Raw genomic sequence first — 21,038 nt, forward strand, 5'->3', positions numbered from 1 at the left:
TTTCAGCTTCATCATTCAGGTATGTTAGTACATTTTATATATATATATATATATATATATATATATATATATATATATATATATATATATATATATATATATATATATATATATATATAGTGAAATATTTTGTATTATGAAGTAATGTTTCTATTTGATAGAAAATCCCTCGTGTTATATGGTGATACAGATTGAATGGGGGTAACTTTAGCATTAATATGAATAAAAACTGTGCTTGATGAACTCGGTCGTCACCCTTCGGTTCAGAAATCCGTGTTAAGTTGAATTTTCTCTGCTTTTTATTAAAAATAAGTTACAATACCGCTATACTTGTTTGTCAGTACTAATTCAATTACCGATAACAATATACAGCTGTGTTATTTGAAGGCGAGCTTCGAGGGAGAGCGTGAATGAAGCATGTGCACGCTATTTTAAAAGTAACTTGATATGAGCCGATTTCATCGTGTTTTTCGTGTTGCTTTTAGCTCCAACCTTGAACAAGCGCTCAGTTTTAGCTTGGTTCGAGTGTGTTTTATCAGTGATTGAGCTAAACTCTGCAAAGTAGTGGACATTACTGCCCGCTGTTGAGACATTCCGGCTAATCTGCATAAAATCGCAAGGTAGCAGTGCTCGTGCCCGCACGTGCAAACTCGTGCCCGAGTCTGTGCACGCGCGGGAGGCCAGTCACGGTGAATATTATTGAAACCTTTAAAAAGCCAAACATATTTTAACAATCCATAGATGAAAGATCAGGTGTTATTTATAAAGGACACAAAAATGCAGGCTAATTGTATTGTGAAATATTAAACCTTTAAGCATATATATATATATATATATATATATATATATATATATATATATATATATATATATATATATATATATATATATATATAGTGCTAAATAAGTTTAAAATAAATATTTTAATGTATATTTTATTTTTCCTCAAACAGCCTGAAAACTGAACTGCATCATAAAACTTGTGCTTGGTATGTATCAATGTTTTAAAATCCAAACAAACTGTATTGTGGTCAGTAAAATTAAATGAATATTATAAAATACTTCAAGATTGTATTTATCATTACAGAAAAGTGTCATGGGACCCATTTTAAGTTCCCAACTTTGGTCTGCAGGACACAAGTAGCTTTGAAGAACAAGGATCCCAGCTTAAAGAAAATGTGTCACATCCGTAATTGTTTGACATCAGCTTCAAGCACACCTGGTAAAGTATTGTATTTTATAACATGCATATTTCAGACTTGTTGGTTGTTGTGCACTGAAATAATATATTTATCACAAAAATATTCTAATACTTATTGCTGCTGTTTTAATACAGTGAGGATATTAAGGTCGTTGCTCAATAAAAAGTCCTGCAGAGAAGAAATATGTATTGAAAGGTGTAAATTTGCCTACAGGATACCTTGTTGCAATGTCTTCAAAACAAATGTAAAAATGAAAGGATTTCAGTGGTGAGCTCATAATGATGGGATCAAAAGGAAGTGAACTGGACTCTGAGGGACTTAACACAAGGCAAGTTCATTTTAATACATTTTATGTCAAGAATAATTGTGTGATTTAAATTCATATTTAGACATTCTACAAATGCTTTCTTCTTACCTCAGATTGTGATGGACCTAGAATGCGACACTGTTTACGAATAAGTCAAGAACCAAATGAAACGCACTATTTTCCAGAGTACAGATTATGGAGGGGTCTGCAAAACTAATAGAGCAGTTTCTTCTTCTTGGAGTGCCACAGCTTGTGAGTAACCAAACACTGTTACATTGTGTGCCAAATAGATATGAAAAATCTGTGTATATGACATTTTAAAGCTCATTTGGTAAAGCAATGCATTAGCAATGCCAAATGTGTTCCAGGTCTCACATATTAATAAATGTATAGATTAAACACAATCTAAGCCCCTTTGGATAAAAGTATCTGCCAAATATGATCTATGTTATTTGATATACAGTTATTTTGTTTTGTTCTTATTCTAATTCTAATTGTAATGTTTTATTTAATGTACATACTGAATTGAGGTCACTCAGAAATGTAAATTTCATTAAATTCTGTAACAAATGAAATGCAGATTAAATAGAAAGTATATTACAGCTGTCTACACTGTATTTCTGTGTTTTTGATGACTTTAAAGTACTGTATTGCGGTATAAGTATAAGTATAGTGTATTGCTGAAAATGTGTCACTTGGAAACTTACACAAAGTAAACAAAATGTTTTAATTTAGGATGCTGCATATAAGGACTTAGTGAAGAACACAGAAACATCTTTAAAAGAAATGGCCCAAAAGAAGGGAAGGAAAGAATGAAGTGCTCTATGCTAGTCTCATTGGACCAGCAGAGGAAACCACAGAAGGAAACAACTACACTACACAAAATCCTGAATCCCCCCCCCCCCCCACACACACACACACATACACACACACACACACACACACACACACACACACACACACACACACACACACACACACTTTAATTGTATTAATTATAACTGTAGTTCTATTTGACTTATGTTCATTGGTTAAAAGTACTCAAAATTGAAATATTAGCTGCGTCCCAAATGGCACACTATACACTATGCACTCATGCACTATGTACTTATGCACTTACACACTCAACAGGAAAGTATATGTATGTAGTGTTGTCCCAAATGGCACACTAATGTTTTTTTACTAAGCGGAAATTCAAACCGTTTCCCTGATGACGTTTGACGGTTGCCAAATCATTGAAATAAATGACCAAACTATCAAATAAAACCTGCCGTGAGTATTGCCGCATTCACCATCGGGAGGCGCTATAATCACTCTCGTAGGAGAATTTTGCTTTCACCATCCAAAATAAATAAAGTTATTCAACATGTGCGTCCGATAGCTCCGCCCCTTCCGCTACGTAAGCAAACCTGCGGTCGTTGAGTGCGTGAAGTGTCCATCATTCCACACTTCATTTTAGCGGCTGAATAAGTGCATCATCCGGGTAATTGAAGTGCTCTTATTATTTTTAGTGTTTTCATTGTGAACGCACTACTTACACTATTTATACTACAAAATGGCGTAGAATAGTGCATAAGTATGCGATTTGGGACGCAGCTATTGTTTTACAGAAATCCAAAGGTCCTAACAGCTCTCCTGATTCCGTCAAGGCTTGAAGTGTCAGCATTACGATGGCCAACGCTCGCTCACTATCCTTCTGCTCCCTCATTTATCAGAGGCACCACAGTAGAATGAATTAGCAATTACTCTTCACTTTCCAGCCGCAACCCAGCACTGGGAAACACCCATACACTCTCTCATACACCTGCACACATTCACTTACTGTGGCCAATTCACCAATACCGTACGCATGCCTTTGGACTGTGGGGGCAACTGGAGCACCCAGAGGAAACCCACACAAACACTGGGAGAACTTGCAAACTTCACACAGAAACACCAACTGACCCAGTCAGGACTTGAACCAGTGACCTTCTTGCTGTGATGTGACAGTTCTAACCAGTGAGCCACTGTGCCACCCGTGGACAAAACTATTTACGTTATAAGAGAGGCCGGCAAACATGGACATGCTACAGGTTGTGGAATAGCTGTTCTCAATGTTTTGTCTAATCATTTTGCTAAGTTTTGTGTGCGATTAAGCTCTTTGTTTAATAACTTTTATTGAAAATTATGTATAAAAATGGATGTTGCCATGACCAATACATACAAGTACCGTCAACTTGTTGAAATTGTAGTGTTATTCAATAGATGTTTGTGTATTGTTTCTATCTGCATTGTAATATATTTTTCAACATTTTAGAGATGTTTGAAAGTTAAGTTTTGTATGTATTCAATCAGTAAACAAGCTTACAAATGTTTATTAATAAGTGAAATCATTAGAATTAGATTGTTGAATGCCATTAAGCTGTTAATTATGTTTACTAATTAAATAGTAAAAATGTAAAATGTTTAGAGGTAGATCTTATACAAAGTACGCAGAGGTGCAATTTTAAACATTATTTAAAACTTTATTTTTTTAAGCAAATTGAATAAATTTAAACAATTTGAATTTTCTGCATTGGTTTTATTTTTTATTCAATAATAAATAACATTAATTCAATAATAACTAAAGAACCCTCAAATGGTTCTAAATAGAACCATGTTACTTGAATTCAAAGAACCATTTGGGGTTCTATTTAATGAACCCTTAAAATGGTTCTATTTATAACCTTTCTGGGGTTCCATATATGAAGCGCTTGAAAGAACCATTTTTTTTGGTTCTATATAGAACGGTTTATTTTAAGAGTGAAAGAACCATTTGGGGTTCTATTTAATGAACCCTTAAAATGGTTCTATTTAGAACCTTTTTGGGGTTCCATATATGAAGCGCTTGATAGAACCATTTTTGGTTCTATATAGAACCGTTTCTTTTAAGAGTGCAGAAGGACATCACTGCAAACAGGAAAAGCACCACAATTATAATAAAATAACAAAGTAATCTTCTATACTGCCCGGTCTTTTGCCACATGTTCTCATCCACATTATACTTGATATCTTCTGAGGCCCGGCATGGTAACTGTGGCCCTTTGGCCTATTATGTTTTTCCTACGTCGACATCCCCAGCCCTGTCAACATTGAAAATTTCATGTGGTACTTGATTGGCCTCTAACTTCATGACTCTCTGAAAGTAATTAGACACAGTGTATGCAAATGCTGTACTGTATATGTACTGTATGTATGTACTAATGAACTCCAGGTTTAAAGAGTAGTTTACTGCAAAACACACTGTGTAAAGTACAGTAATGACTGTATTGCATAATCTTACATGGACGTATTGGTGACAGAGTTCTTTGATGCGCTCACTGTTCCTTTCAAAAACCTCAAGAGTCCTCTATTAGAACATATGATCATGTGATTGGAAAAACCAAAACAAGACATGAGTGTGCTTTCTAGATGGGAATCAGCTGTCATATATATATATATATTTATTTATTTATTTATTTATATAACCGCAATATGCTGTTTCTCATTGGCAATTGAATAAAATACAGGGAATAAACTTGTGTTTCAATTCACAATTAGAACAGCTGTTCACTTTGACTTTATCCTATATAATTTCTGTTTAGAACATGGTGTTATCTGTTCTGACATACTGTGTTAAAGCATTTGTAAATTTGACTGTAAAATTACATTGTTTTGTTCTTGGTTGTGCTTGTGTGTAAAAGAAGTTAAAGCATTTTAAATTTGTGTTAACTGGATGCATTTTGTGTCAAAACAACAAGAAATGTGTTAATTGTATAGCCCACAAAGACGGATGTTGTGCTAACTGTGTTAAGAGTTTAGGAAACTTGTTAAATGTATTGATAAAAGTGTCATAGCAATTGTAAAAAACTGTAAGACTCTCTACATTTTCATTTTGTTGGGTTTAGTAAATGCATGCATTTTCTTTATTTTACTGCAAAAATTTAATACAAAAATAAAGAAAAAAAATGCTTAAAAAATTTACAGTTGATGTAAAAAAATACATACAGACACAGAGTTGCTGCAGTACAGACTTTATTTGCAAAAGAAGAAAAAAAAAGCATTGCAATTACAACAAAAAACTAAATAAATTTCTATTCTGCCTGGTCTTCTGCATTTGCCCGACTTTTTCTCTGGCCCAGCATGGTAACAATGGCTTTTTGGCCTATTATGTTTCTCCTACGGCGACGCCTTTTCGCCAAGTTAAAGCCAGCCTCGTCAACATAGATAATTTACAGTAATGTGGTATTTGATTGACCTCCAACTTCATGACTCTCTAAAAGTAATTAGACACAGTGTAAATGCTTTACTGTACTGTATAACTAATGTATGTACTAATGAACTCTAGGTTTATAGAGTAGTTTACTGCAAAACACACTGTGCATAGTAAAGTAATCACTGTATTGCATAACCTTACCTGGACATATTGGTGATGGAGTTTTGTAATGTGCTCACTGTTCCTTTTAAAAACCTCATGAGTTCTTTTTTAGAACATACAGTATGATCATGTGATTTGAAAAAATTCAACACATGAGTGTACTTTCTAGATGGGAATCATGTTCATATGGGAGATATACACACACACACACACACACACACACACACACACACACACACACACACACACACACACACACACACATATGTATGTATAAAGGGAATATATATATGTTTCAATTGACAATATGAACAGTTGTTCACTTTGGCTTTAGCCAATAATAGGTTCTGTTTAGATCATGGTGTTATCTGTTCTGACATACTGTGTGAAAGCATTGGTAAATTGGACTGTAAAATTACATTGTTTTGGTCTTTGTTGAGTTTGTGTGTAAAAGAAGTTCAAGCATTTTAAATTGGCGTTAACTGGATGCATTTTGTGTCAAAGCAACAAGAAATATGTTAACTGTATAGCCCACGAAGACGGATGTTGTGCTAACCGTGTTAAGAGTTTAGAAAACTTGTTAAATGTATTGAAAAAAGTGTCATAGCCAGTGTAAAAAACTGTAAAAGTAAATTGAGCTAATTTGTTATTTGGAAAGTGTTTATCAAACTGGTTGCCCTCCACATTAATCGGTACCCAAGAAGTAGCTCTCAGTTTCATAAAGGTTGGTGACCCCTGGTCTTGTGTCTGTCCTCTAGTGGCCTCTGACTGATACTGTCTGAATTTTTATTCAATCTTATAGATGTGGAAATGTCAGACCAGTAGATCTTGACTTTTTAGGAACTTTTTTTTTTTTGGTGCCCGAGAGGAAAATGACCCCTAAGAAGAAGAAAAAATACAGTCTGTACAGTATAAACATTATTACATCTATATCCTCTTAAAGAGATATGTTCAAGCCTCTTATTGTGTGTGTGTGTGTGTGTGTGTGTGTGTGTGCGTGTGTGTGTGTGTGTGCGTCTGTGTGTGTGTGTGTGCGTGTGTGTGTGTGTGTGTGTGTGTGTGTGTGTGTGTGTGAGAGAGAGAGAGAGGGAGAGTGTCTGCACAGTCCTCTTCCCACTTTTACTACATTGTGCTTTAATTTCTAAATTTGTTCACAATTTCCCAAAACCTTGCTCAGTTACAGTCACATCAGTTTATGTGTGTGTGAGAGTGTGTATGTGTTAAGTTGTTCTGATGTTTAAGTGTTCAACTGATGTGTTTAAGTGTTTCATTCACTGCTGCCTGCTTTTTCAGCATCTTGGCTGATTTGATGTATTTTTTATGAAAACAGGACTGGTGCGACAAAGTATATTTTATTCATGTTTTTATTTACAAATGATTTCGTTGTTGGGGCTGTGCCTTCTTCTCAGGATCTTCTGTGCCTTTTCAGGGATCTTTTCTTGAGGCTTGAGGCATGTTCTTCTGTTGTTGTGTCCTCTTTTAAGCTCTCCTGTTGAATCTGTAACTTTTTTAGCGTCAGGAACTGTGGTGCTCAGTAGTGCAAATAATCTTTCCCATCCATTTGCACTACATTCCTTATTTCTTATTTCTTGACCTGAAACATACAGACACACACCAAATCAAGGTTATTGATTCAGATTCGTCACAATAAACAAAAAAACATAAAATGTACAATAAAAAAAACATTTTCAAATGAAAGGAGAATCTATTTTCCAAATCATTAGAAGCTGATCTACAGTTCAGTACCTTAAACCATTAATATATATATATATATATATATATATATATATATATATATATATATATATATATATATATATATATATATATTTTTTTTTATTTATTTATTTTTTTTTTTTTTTTTTGGATAGACAAAAAATATTTTATTGCTAATACTACAAGGCATTGTATAATAATGGATATCAATCCAAATAAATTCAAATGTATTTATCCAATAAATAAGTAAACATACTGTGCTATGTAGAATAAAAAATCTATTGAGCTAGGTACTGAGAAAATATAGCTATTATTTAATGTAAACTGGATTTAAATTGTGTGTAATCTGCCTTTTTAAGCATGTGTTACAACTAACCCTCTGTCTGTAACAACTTGCCCCGCAGGTGGGGTAAATAACATTTTTACTCCTGGCACTTTTGGCAACACTGCACAGAAACCATAGGTTCGGCGATCCTACTTTCAGTGCTCATTTGTAGGAGAGGCTTGTGTTTTGTTGGTATAAAAACAAATGGTTTGTCTAAGCCCAATACTTTGTTTATTATTTGACCAAAACCAAAAAGTGTTACTTTGTGCCCCACTCTGCCCTACTGTCATCCATCTAATTACAATGTTATAACAATGTAAATACAATGTTGTTACATAATAATTATAATGTAATGACATAATAATGACATCCAAACTACAAGTTTGTAATTACATATGTACTGTGTATATTTATGTATAAATACACAAATACTGTACATGAAATACACAAATAAACATTAATGAATGCAATAGCAATGTACTGTTATAGTCAGAATTATTAGCCCCCCTGATTATTTTTGCCCAATTTTTTTGTAACAAAGAGAGACGATTTTTCTCAACGCATTTTTAAACATAATAGTTTTAATAACTTATCTATCTCTAATAACTGATTTATTTTTATCTTTGCTATGATAACAGTAAATAATATTTGACTAGATATTTTTCAAGACACTTCTATACAGTTTAAAGGGACATTTAAAGGCTTAACTAGGTTATTTAGGATTACTAGGCAGGTTAGGGTAATTAGGCAAGTTATTGTAAAACAACGGTTTGTTCTGTAGACTATCAGGAAAAAATATAGCTTAAAGGGGCTAATAATTTTGTCTTTAAAATGGTGTTTAAAAAATTAAGAACTGCTTTTATTCTAGCTGAAATAAAGACTTTCTCCAGAACACTAATCAGACATACTGTGAAAATTTCCCTGCTCCATTAAACATAATTTGGAAAAAGAAAAATAATAATAAAATAAAATTATATATATATTTTTAAAATTTATATATATATATATATATATATATATATATATATATATATATATATATATATATATATATATATATATATATATAAATGGTAAAATTGGGGTAATAATTCTGACTTAAACTGAAAGTAAGTAATGACATAGTAAATTAGTTTGTAACAACATGTGTACTGTACTGTGTATATTTACCTGTACAACTATAAATAACCAAATACTGCAAGAAAGAAACATTTAGAAATATTATCTTGGATGTATCTACAAATGCTAATAATTCTAACATGCTAATGACATGCCAATCATGCTAGCAACATGCTAATCATGCTAATGACATGCAAATTTATACTGGACACATGCTAATGACATGCCAATCATCCTATAGCAACATGCTATTTACACGCTAATCATAGCTAGTGATACAACAGGTATATTGTTGAAAAGGTTTGGGGATTTATTAGTAGTTTAGAATTGATTGACAGCTATACCTTAGTCCCGCCCCTGAGACTGCCGCAACTTGTAGTTTCGCTCTAGTGCTACAGAGGACTCGTGAGAGGGCTTGTGAAAGGCATTTGAGTCGCCAGATGTATCACAGCCAAGCTTATGAGTAAACTACACACATGCATACTTAAATTAACCCATTAAATACCTTTGACTGAACTCCTGGATTATGTACATTCTTACCGATGCCCCGTAAAGATCCCAATAAAGTCTGAACTAGCGAATAGAGTTCAAACCCTATCAAACATAATGTTAGTTAATATTTGAAGTAGATCATAAAAATTGATCAAAGTTGTCCTAAGACAAGAATGGATGTTGTTTTGGTTTTATATCATCTTTGATAAAAGGTTTTGAACTACCCTCAAATCTTGACTACTTTATACTAGCTGGTATATCATAATTTGGGTAATTGGATGCGTTTTAAATGTCCTAAATCAAGTAAAATCAAACAATTGTACGATGCCAAAGTCAAATTTAAGCATATAAATATATTTTCTCAACAACAAAATTGTGGCTAGTGAAAATGGCAAGTGGCTAGTAACGTTAGAAAACTATTTGCCACAGTGGCCGGTGAAGTGATGGGGATTTACCACAAACCACAAGCATGGTTTGTAAACAAAGGAAATCAGGAACAGAACCAGCGAAAACACAAAGAAATAACTTGACTGGCGACATCGAGTGGGCAACTTATAAAATGGCAAAGCTTTCCCCCATTCAGTGCTGTGGACTAGAGATGTGCGGATGGCGGTTACAGCTGTGGAATTCGCGGATAAACCGCGGATCGGGCGGATGACGTGACGAAAAATAAAATTTTAATTAAATTCGGGCGGGTGGTGGGCAGTTGTACTTTTTTTGTACACATAGCTGGTGCACCAACGAAAAAGCCTAGGACTGACTTCACAGAATGAGAGGAGGAATCGGATACACTAATTCTGGATGAAGTACAGAAGTATTCCTCTACAAACTTCCATATAGACGGATCAGCAGAGGAAAATCTACTTTCCTTTTAGGAGAAACAAGGCCAGTCATTCCCACGACTACAGCTCCTTGCCAAGAGAATTCTATGCATTCCAGCAACAAGTGCTGTGAGCGAGCGCTCCTTCAGTGCAGCAGGGCGCATTGAGGCCAGGCGCTCTCGTCTGAATGTTGAAATGATGTGTCAAAATGCGTTTTGTATTAGGCTACAATAATAATTAAAAAAATTGTACAGTACAGTGCGTTTAATTTAGGCTATTTATTTATTTTTGTCCCTGTGCGCCAATTGGAGACGGAGTTCACTGCTGATATTCTGAGAGCTTTATAGGGGTGCTTCTCGTTTCTTATTTGTGTATCCTCGTTTCCTTTCCTTGCTTTCTTTCCTCGTCTTTCCACCCCTATAGGATGCGAGGGAAGGACGCAAGGAAAAGACTCAAGGACCGAGGAATTGAAACAAGTGAAACGACACGTCCTCGTATTGTTTAGCGTCACTTCAAAGCGTCAATTAATGCTGGATTTGACTTGCACGTTTGGATTAACTGCATGTCATTAAAGTCATTCTCTATTTTCTAATAATCAATAAAGAAACATTCGTTTAATAATAAAAAGGAATAAGCCATCCAAATAAAGAGCTCAGTCAGCAGATGGCGGGCGGGTGCGGTTTTAAAATTTGGTCAAAAATGTTAGTGCGGATGGATGGCGGACGGATGATGAGTTTTGTGATGCTGTTGCGGATGAAATAATGGCCCATCCGCGCATCTCTACTGTGGACTGTCTCTGGCGAGGAGGTCATCCCTATGTAAAAAAAAATAGAGCAACAAAACAATGATCTGGCCTGAATTCACTCCGTTAGCATTATAACAAGTTGAAAAATCTCGTTTTCGTCTGGATGTCATTTGCGAACCGTTTCTCATAACGTTAACTTAGCCTACACTGTAAACGATTTCTGTTGTTTTCACAGTATTATACTGCATTTCTCAACAGTTTTTTACTGTATAAGCTGTGCACAGTGTGTTACTGTATATATTGTTGTTTTCACAGTAAAATAATGTATTTTCAACTTTTCTATACTGTGAACATGGTTAACAGTATGCTACTGTAGATTTTACAAGGAATTTTGGGAAAAAATCAGTTACTGTGCATCTAAATACAGTACTGCAAATGACCAAGAACAACTCCACACACACTATATATTATGATTATTAGGTTTATTTATTTTTGACTAATATTTTGTGAAGTAATAACCTATCCAGTTTCTTCAGACTGTTCAGTGCATTAAACTGTCCCCTGGTTTTCAATTTTTGGGTGTTTAGAACCATCGAAGACAGGGGCATGTCTCAATAATGTCTAGGCCGATTAAAGCATGAGGTTTGCCGGATACATGAGTAATGAAGCGCCGTCAACCCCTGGAGGTCAGAATCTCCCCTATCGGCAAAGCACACTTAAAAGTCATGATATCTATAAACAAACCACAGATTTGAGTTTGGAAGAACTACATTCTCGCATGAAAAACTGTTAAAACTTTATTTCGTGACATATTAAACGCAATATTTATGACTTCTGGCTTTTCTCATCCGCCATTACTATTTTGTTGGTGTAAAATTAATTCTGGGAGAAAAAAATATTAATTCTCAAAACACTTCAAACGAACCTTATTCTTATTGTTAAAGTCAGATATATGTAATATTTTCGCTGCTAAAGTGAAAAAAAAACAATATTACTATTTAATCAATATCACGTTTGCACTGGTTCGGTTCAGCATTCAAACGACAGCAAATCAGATTGAACCGTTTGCTCGGGAATTATTTTATCACACGTGTTTACAAGCACATTCAGCAATATGTGCATAAATGTGTGTGGCCGAGCAGTATAACGAAATAGTAATTATTCATTGTTGTGTCTTACAATAATATACAAAAAGGAATCGGTTTTAGGCGGATTCGACTCTTTACTGTTCAAAGGAGCCGATTCAGTGAACCGAGCCGACTCGATTCGACCTTCACCAGGCAAGCAACGGCTCTCCTAATTTGAAATCCACCTGTCGCCTTTTCTTCCAGTGAATTCATCCTCGGTAAGTGTTTTAAAGTCAAATTCTGTCCGTTAAAGGTTTGTTTTGTGTATATTTCTGTGTAGTGTGTGTGTGATTTAAAATAATTTACCAAGTTACTTTAGTTGTAAGTTAGGTTCTTGTCACGTTATTCGACGCCAGACCGTGATTGTAGTGTTTGCGAGGTATTAAATAACGTACAGTGATTTTATCTCAGTGGTTCCCAACCTTTTTCTTTGGGCCCCCCCCTATAAACATATACAAACACTGGAGCCCCCCCCACCATATAAATACACACGCACGCACGCACACACATATGTACTGTGTGTATATATATATATATATATATATATATATATATATATATATATATATATATATATATATATGTATGTATATATATATGTGTGTGTGTGTGTGTGTGTGTGTTTGTGTAATATTAATATATAGTAATATGTATAGAAAATATTAATTAATCAGTTTTAACTTGTCTTGGCCTTCAATAAAACCAAAATTTAGGTAGGCTTTGTCATACTGTCTAATCTTTTTCTTCGCCTCTGAAGAATCACTGCATTTACGTTTGTCTGCCATTTTTGTTTTGATTTTGCCTTTACGACACGTTGACAAGCAGATTGCCCGAGTGAGCAAAATTTAAATAATTATTTAAAGTTATTTATTTTAATTATTTTCACTATTATGTTGGAATTTTAAGCATGTGTTTAGATTATTTTTTATTTTTTGGGCTGCTCGATTTTGGGAAAAATCATAATCACGATTATTTTGGTCATAATTGTAATCACGATTATTCAAAACTATTGTCACTTAAAGTCAAAATTATTAGTGCTCCTGAGATTTTTTTTTTTTTTTTTATAAATATTTCCCAAATTATGTTTAACAGAGCAAGGAATTTTAACAGTATTTCCTACAATATTTTTTCTTCTATTTGTTTTATTTTAGCTAGAATAAAGACAGGTTTAAATAATTTGAAACCAATTTAAGGTCAATATTATTAGCCCCCTTAAGCAATATTTATTTTTGATTGTCTGCAGAATAAACTACTGTCATACAAAGACTTGCCTAATTACTCTAATTAGGCCTTTGAACTGCACTTTAATCTGAATGCTTGTATTTTGAAAAATATCTAGTAAAATATTATGTGCTGTCATTATAGCAAAGACAAAAAGAAATCAGTAATTAGAAATGAGATATCAAAACTATTATGTTCAGAAATAAGTTAATAAAATATTCTTTCCATGAAACAGAAATTGGGCAGGAAAAGGTTTGCTTATATTCAAGAGGGCTAATAATTCTGACTTCAACTGTATACATACGTTATTTTCCACCCTGCAAAGGAAAGAGAAATAAATACAATAGAATAAAATAAAAATATGAAACAAACTGTGCTTTAAGCATCTTCACTGTAAGAAAAACACTTTAGCTTCAGCATTCCTTCAGTCAAGAGCAGCGAGGGTTTTCTCGTTATGTTTGTTTAATAATGATAAAAACAGGCGGCAGAAGGATTATAGCGCGCTGTATCTTTAATGGTTTCTCTTTCACGTCTTTTGATCCTCAACTCGTTTGTTTATTACACAAATGAGGGTTAATGTAAATAATCACTAAACACCGCGTTTTGACACCTATTTGACCATTAAAGCGTTCACGTTAAGATGACTTTAGATGTCTGCGCTCCTCTGCTCGTCTCAGTGTGTGAATGAGAGTGAATGCTGACCGGCCACATGCTTCTGACTGCGTGATCGTGCTGCACACACACATAAGCTCTTTCGCGCTTTTAAGAGCAACACGTGTACAACTGTGGCGAAATATGATGCAATAATCATTTATTTCGATTAATGCTTTTTTATAATCGTTTGAAACCGAAATCTAAATCGGATTTTCGATTAATTGCAAAGCCCTTTATAATAGTGGACCATTTTTATGCCTTTTTCTACCTCAATACTTATCCTCTCCCGCGCCCCCCCTGTGAACTCTGGCGCCCCCCTTAGGGGGGCGCGGACCCCAGGTTGGGAACCACTGGTTTATCTTGAGTGAGTTTTTGACCATAGTAACGTTACCTGAAAAAAACATAACTTTTATGTTAACTGCATTTTCTATTTCAGCACAACACTGAGATAGTCAAGTCACCATGAAAAGGTAAACGTTTAACGTTAAGGTAAGCTCTGGTCTTCACTTGGTCATTATGAATAAGTTATCATTATGGTTAAATTTGTTAACTGTAAGTTAACTTAGTTATTTAAACTAAACTCACAATGAAACAAGTCTAAACTGTTTTATTAAATTGAGCTGATAATTAAATTCAGTTCATGTCTTTTAAGCTAATGTTAATATTAACATAATTCATATTAATTGTCTATTTCTCACTGGTTAATGAGCTTATTGTATAGTGTATCATTAATTGTACATTTTATTTTTGGTGTTCAGGTGTAGGGAATGATTTGTATACAAATTTATTTGAACCCCATACAGATTGGTATGGTTGTACCATAGATTTAGATTATTAAATGTTAAGTCTCATTTTACTCTTATTATATTTATCTTTTTTGCAGCTACATCAATGCATGTTGAAAAACTGATGCTACCAATCTCTCCTCACTTGATTATTCAAGGTAATGTTGATGTCTTCCTCATTTTGATTAGATTTTGAAATGTCAAGTTGTTCACAGATTTGTTGTGAGGAGTTTCATGTAAAACCTCTTTTTCTTCTTCCAGTAGCGACGCACTGGTTTGAGCCTCGGCTGGGTCAGTTGGCGTTTCTGTGTGGAGTTTGCATGTTCTCTCTGCGTTTGCGTGGGTTTCCTCAGTTGCTCCAGTTTCCCCCACAGTCCAAAGACATGCGTTGCAGGTGAATTGGGTAAGCTAAACTGTCCGTAGTGTATGAGTGTGAATGAGTGTGTTTGGATGTTTTACAGAGATAGGTTGGTGCTGGAAGGTTATCCGCTGCATAAAACAAATTCTTTTTAAGTTGGCGGTTCATTCTGCTGTGGTGACCCCAGATTAATAAAGGGACTAAGCCGAAAAGAAAATGAATTAATTAATAAAACAACCATGGGCTAGGCTATTTGGCTATCAAATGCTGAGTAAATATTAGACACAGATTTTTTACTATAACTGTAGTCTTTGTGTTTATTAGCAATTTTACTGGGTGTGTTTGTTTTTTTCAAACAGCCTGGAAACTGTAAGCTTGGTTCAATATTGGTTATTTTATGTCATAAGTTGAAGGGACAGTTCACCCAAAAATGAAATTAATAGCATCTTTGGGATCCTCCACTTGTTTCAAAATAGTTAGATTTTTTTTGTTCCATTGAACACAAACTCATATATTTTTTAAAAGAAATTTGGTTTAAATACGGATGTCAATAGTTACAGGTTTCTAACATTCTTCAAAATATCTGCTTTAGTGTTTAACAGAAATTCAAACTAGTGTAAAACACATGGAGTAATGGTGGCAGAATTGTAAACTATCCTTTTAAATATTTTATTCTGAGACTTATTTATATGTGTCTTGTCTTTTGCCATATTGTCTTTCTAGCTCAGATTGTGATGGACCTGGAATGTGACACCAGTTACTCTTAAGTCAAGAACCGAATAAAGCACAGATGTGGAGGGATCTGCAACTAAACTAACTGGAGGAAAGGAACCTTTAGGTAAAAACACCTGCTTTATTTAGATCTGAAGTATTTTATTTGGCATAGAGTATTATTTTTTTATTCTTATTCTAATTTTATTTTATGTTATATACTGAATATAAGTCATTTAAATTTCACAACAAATGATTGAATATAAAATATCATCTAGATGTCTTATATTTCATTGTCTTAAACAGGGGTGCTCAACCCTGTTTCTGGAGATCGACCTTTCTGCAGAGTTTAGCTCCAACCCTGATCAAACGCAACTAAACCAACTAAATAGTATCTGAAGGAGCACTTGGTAAATAAAGAGAGGTGTGTTTGATCAAGGTTGCAGGTGAGCTCTGCGGAAAGGTAGATCTCCAGGAACAGGGTTGAGCACCCCTGATCTAAATGCTCAAAAATGCTGTTTCAGAGGCGAGGTTGGATGTAGTTCAGAAATAGATTCATTAGGATCAATGCTTAAAGTAAACGTTTTCTTCTCTCTGTAGACCAAACATGCTTAGTTTCCCTCACATTTAAAAAAAATATTTATTTTGGTTACTTTTACATCTATATATGGGTAAGCAAGTATTTAATAAATAAAATTGTTGTAATTGACTTGACTTAACCAAATGACTGTTACCCTAGCTGCTGGAAAAAAAAAACCTGTAAAATAACAGATTTTTAATTTTTTTACAGTGTGGGTGAACATACTACCTTGATGTCCAACAAAGGCTGCACAAGAGCTCATTTGATATTACATATTCTGTCCTGTCTACATCTTTGATGAAGTGCTTCGACATCAGTGAGTAATAAATCTTCATATTATCATGCATACAGGGTTTCTGTAATCCTTCTTTAATGTTAGTTTGTAATCAGCAGTGACTATTTTCAAAAATTAGGTATTTAAATTATTCTTAACGTTTTACTGATGCTGTGCACAGTAACGTCATGATGATTTAATTTGAGGAAATGTCACTGAAGAGGTGTTAGTAAAAAAAAAAAAATTGAACAAAATGACTCTATAAAAGATTTATTTGTCTCACTGACATGCCATCACTGCATATTGAAATACAGTAATACAAATTGACCGCAAAATATTGCCACAAACATTTCATGAAGTAGACTGCTTGACTACTCTTCAGTTCTCTGCTCAACTTTAACACATTTTGTCTTGTCGCTGCACCTCTCGGCAGATTTTGCCAAAAATGAATGCTTAGTGATTACTTTGTTTTATGCGAACCAAATGTCAGTAACTCATCATTAGCATTATTTTAAAAAATCACCCACGGCTTTCATGTTCTCCAACGTAATCTTGTCTGTAAGTTAGAAGTGGATTTTCACCTGTTAAAAGCTTAAAAGTACTTGATTAACGTTAGTCACATTAACTTAGATTATTTAATTTATTTATTTATGTTAAACATGTAGCCTCGTAAGGTCAGAATGAACTGTGTTCCATTGAACCAATTGAACCAATGTTATGATTTCGACCAGATGCGTCGGGTAGCCTATATGTTAAAGAGTCAACTTTATTTCGACAATAAATCAATGTTTTATTCTCGATGTAATAACCTTCCGATGTACTGAACAAATAAAGAACATTGATTTAATGTCAAAATTTGATTGACGACTGATACTGACACTTATTACCAATAATCGACATTGATTCAATGTCAGCTTGCTATCTGGGTAACAATGCTAATGACATGCTAATTTAACTGGAAACATGCTAATGACATGTTAATTCATACTGAAATCATGCTAATAACATACCAATCATAATAGAATTATGCTAATAACATGCTAATCCATGCTAGAATCATGCTAATTAAATGCTAATCCATACTAGAATCATCCTAATAGCATGCTAATCCATATTAGAACCATATTAATAACATGCTAATTCACACTGGAATTATGCCAACAACATGCTAATCCTTGCTAGAATCATGCCAATAACATGCTAATCCATCCCAGATTCATGACAACATGCTAATTCATGCTAGAATCATGCTAAAACATGCTAATTTACACTAGAATCATCATGCTAACATGCTAATCCATGCAAGAATCAAGCTAATAACATGCTAATCCATACTAGAATCATGATAATAGCATGCTAATCCATGCTAGAATCATGTTTAAAACATGCTAATTTACACTGAAATCATTCTAACAACATGATAATCCTCACTAAAATCATGCTAATAACATGCTAATCCATCCTAGATTCATGATACCATGCTAATTCATGCTAGAATCATGCTAATTTACACTAGAATCATGCTAACCTGCCAATCCATGCAAGAATCATGCTAATAACATGCTAATCTATTCTAGAATCATGATAATAGCATGCTAATCCATGCTAGAATCTTGTTAAAAACATGCTAATTTGAACTAGAATCATGCTAATAGCATGCTAATCTATGCTTGAATCATGCTAATAACATACTAATTCGTTCTAGAACCATGCTAACAACCAGTGTTGTGCAAGTCACTTCCAAACTGTAATTCATTATGGATTACTTGTTACTGTTATTTAAAAGTCATTGCTTACCTTGCAAAAATACTGTCCCAGAACTGTAATATGTTACATGACTCTTATATTACTTTTTAGTTACTTCCAGTAGAAAGCGATTTGATGTAGCAGAATGACTGTGACCAATGCAAGCTACTAACAGTATAATTGGCAACGTGAAGGCTCAAGACAATGCAAGAAAGGATGACAGTCAGAATCACCAATGATCTAAGTCTGTTAAAAGTATGAGTGAGGTAAAGTGATTATCTGGCAATATCTTTGAATAGCTTGACTATATTCATATTAGACACAACAGGCCAATATATGCCATGACACAATGCAGTTTTTTTATATCCAGATACATCAGAATAATGTAGCTACTAGCTAACAATGTTTATATATTAAACTATACTTCACTACTCCTGTCTCATCTGCCTCGGAGCTAACTTAAACTGTCTGCATCACTGCTCTCTTCACTGCAAATGTCCAATCTGCATCATTCTAATGGTCACTAAAACCCAACTCACTTTCATCTGCTTGAAGAGGCAGTTCTGTCCTTTCCTTCTTTCACTTATTATAACGTGGTGATGCTCGCTAATACACTATTTCCTGTATTCATATCTATTCAAAAGTAGTATTGCCATTAAAACTAGATTTTATCCATAATGCAAATGTCATTAACACATGACTAATCAACATTACATTACTAGCCTTCATGTTGTTATTGTTGCAACTTAAAAGTTTACAACTGACCTTGCTAGCTAGCTAACCCATTGCAATATTGCTTGTCCCACTATTGTACAGTGTAGCCATTTGGAAATACATACATTTGATCGATGTACAAAAAAACTAATTAGATTTTTTTTTTTTTTAAATGAGTTTTGAATATGTCATCATAACTTATTGGATGTGATGTTTCGTATTTTTTTGTGGATGAGTTGATCCTTTGTCTTTATTAACGTTTACATTTGTATTCAGCAACTACTCACAAGAAATCACGCCACAGAAAAATACTGCAAGTCATATGACTTAACCAAAGCACATCATTGGCCACACTAAGGTCTTCTCTTTCCAACTAAAACAATTCAATGTTGGTCTTAAAGAAACAGTGACAGGGGAATGAACACAAATATCATGTTGCCATATGGCAACACCATACGGTAGAGGGTTAAGTATGTAAAAAGCCTAGTAGCTGTCTGATGATTGTATGCTTGAGATATTGAGATATCGTTCAGAATTGTACACACACACAGCTGGTTTCTGCCAAGTGTGCCGCAAGCCTGCGTTTGAGTGAAGGTCTCGGCTATTAGATCGCCCTCTGGGGTCTGGCTGCAGTACAAGTTATAAAGCCCGCCTCCTCCGTGTAAATGACTTGAGCCCAAATAAAAAAAATTATTACATTTGCAATAAAATGTCCCGAAAGATGGTTCTGCTCGATTAAGGCACTGGTTATTATGCTGAAATAGGTGCAGATCTTCATTTTTGTAAACAGTTTGTTTTTAGCAGTAATTTAATGCTGGGCGTGTCATCGTGATTGACAGCTGTGATTGACAGTTTCTCAGAGCAGACCGTCTTAGCTTCGACAGGAGACTGAAGTGGTATTATTTGGTTTCTGTGTTATTTTACCATGACAAAGTGAGTTTAGTAGTAAAATACAGTTTCTGACATGCAGGATCTGGTGGAACACTGTTTATTCGCTAAGCTCAGGGCTTTTTTCAGGCTGTATTAGTTTGCTGATACACGCCTAACCACCCAGATAGCAAAATACACTCTGGCCAGTTCCGGCTAGACTCTCGCCTGCCGGAGACTTACCCCTCAGACTGACTACCTCTGCTGGACCTACTCCGGATGCCTATGGACTCACTGCCCGATTCCAGCCCGAGTCAATCGACCCAGATGTGGCGGCCATTACAACATTAAAATGAATGTAAATTCCTCGTTGCCAAATATAATGAAGGCATCGAATAAACCAAATGAAAACGGAGGCAACAAAATTAAATAAACAATTCAAGCGAAAATAGATAAACAATATACTAGTGATGTTGCAGCAGATGGACATTGTATTAATACTGCAAAGTTTTTTGCACAAATTGACAAATTGCAGGGTTGGGATGTGTAAATATCCTGTTGATATTTAGTAATCTTGCTGTATCTTCTAAACGCACGATTGTTCCCGCCTGGTAAATCGTTATGGTGTGTAGGCTATATTTTGGGTTCTGTTGATGGCTATAATTAAAAATAAAAATCTTTCTAAAAATGTACTTGTTGTTTACGTATGTGTTATTGTTCATATTTTACAAGTGTTATTTCTACCCCTATGAAGATGACAAATATCAACAACAAATACAATATACCAATAAGAGAATATATTATTAGTGCTGATATTCAGGCTTGAGTGTATAAAAGATCATTTAGTTCTGCAGTACAGCATGTATTGCTTTAATTAAACTATAACAGCTTAAATCACA

At 34.4% G+C, this 21,038-nt stretch overlaps 1 long non-coding RNA gene across 5 annotated transcripts; it reads left to right on the top strand.

Moving 5' to 3' along the window:
- The first annotated feature begins 10,200 nt into the window (after nucleotides 1-10,200).
- Nucleotides 10,201-18,086, top strand: LOC137488440 (uncharacterized). 5 transcript variants are annotated; one of them, XR_015516767.1, is made up of 6 exons: nucleotides 10,201-12,625; nucleotides 14,444-14,593; nucleotides 14,988-15,047; nucleotides 15,151-15,292; nucleotides 15,971-16,085; nucleotides 16,749-17,043. It is a non-coding gene; the product is annotated as an uncharacterized LOC137488440 (long non-coding RNA). The 5 variants fall into 5 exon arrangements; XR_015516768.1 differs by having other exon boundaries at nucleotides 11,446-12,447; nucleotides 14,541-14,593; XR_015516770.1 differs by having other exon boundaries at nucleotides 12,139-12,447; nucleotides 14,541-14,593; nucleotides 15,154-15,292; nucleotides 16,749-18,086.
- The last annotated feature ends 2,952 nt before the right edge of the window (nucleotides 18,087-21,038 follow it).

Source organism: Danio rerio, chromosome 19, assembly GCF_052040795.2.
Source record: "Danio rerio strain M-AB ecotype USA chromosome 19, GRCz13ab, whole genome shotgun sequence".
Classification (NCBI taxonomy): Eukaryota; Metazoa; Chordata; class Actinopteri; order Cypriniformes; family Danionidae; genus Danio; species Danio rerio.